This window comes from Gordionus sp. m RMFG-2023, chromosome 4, assembly GCF_954871325.1.
Source record: "Gordionus sp. m RMFG-2023 chromosome 4, tfGorSpeb1-WG-v2, whole genome shotgun sequence".
NCBI classification, from domain to species: Eukaryota; Metazoa; Nematomorpha; class Gordioida; order Chordodea; family Parachordodidae; genus Gordionus; species Gordionus sp. m RMFG-2023.
The window spans coordinates 5,190,355-5,190,963 of record NC_088778.1 but is presented as its reverse complement, the minus strand read 5'-3'; the positions used below and the strand labels follow the sequence as shown (position 1 = coordinate 5,190,963).

The 609-nt window shown below is 34.6% G+C and overlaps 1 non-coding gene across 1 annotated transcript; it reads right to left on the bottom strand.

Annotated features, from left to right (window-relative positions):
• Nucleotides 1-444: 444 nt before the first annotated feature.
• Nucleotides 445-609, bottom strand: LOC135929217 (U1 spliceosomal RNA). Its single transcript, XR_010572524.1, has one exon. It is a non-coding gene; the product is annotated as a U1 spliceosomal RNA (small nuclear RNA).

The window sequence follows — 609 nt, the reverse complement described above, 5'->3', positions numbered from 1 at the left end:
GGACAGGGAAGAATACTTTAAATTTTCAATATATCGTCCATATCGCTAAAAAAAGAATTTACTGACTCCTCGCCAATGGGAGAGCCCAAATGCGATAAATTTTTCAAGGGGACATGCTTAAATCCAAATACGTTTAATGGAAATGTATTGATTTCACAATAGTCCGTTTTTGTTTTGCCCCACATATTTAATTAGAGTACAAAAAAATCTTCAATAAACATGTGAAGATTTTTTTTCGCCAAAATCTTTGATGATCAACAAAAATGTAGATTTTTAAAAAAAATTATCTGGTATTCTGTTGGTTAGCGGAAAACGCCTAATTTCGAATTTTACACGATTTTTAATCCCAAAAAATTATTGAATAGAATTTTTTCATCAAATTTGATTAAAAATCTGAATCTTGATTAACCCTTCTCAGAAACGAAATATAAATTAATTAAATATATTGGGACCGCGCGTACGCGGTCCGCTAAACCCATAAATTTTGCGCTTGGCGTACCCACATTTGGAGTAGCCATAGCTATCAGCAAAACCTGTAGTGCAATGGTGAAGCCTCTAGCTAGAGGAACCGTCTTCGTGATCACGGTTACCTCTGCGCCAAGTAAGTGA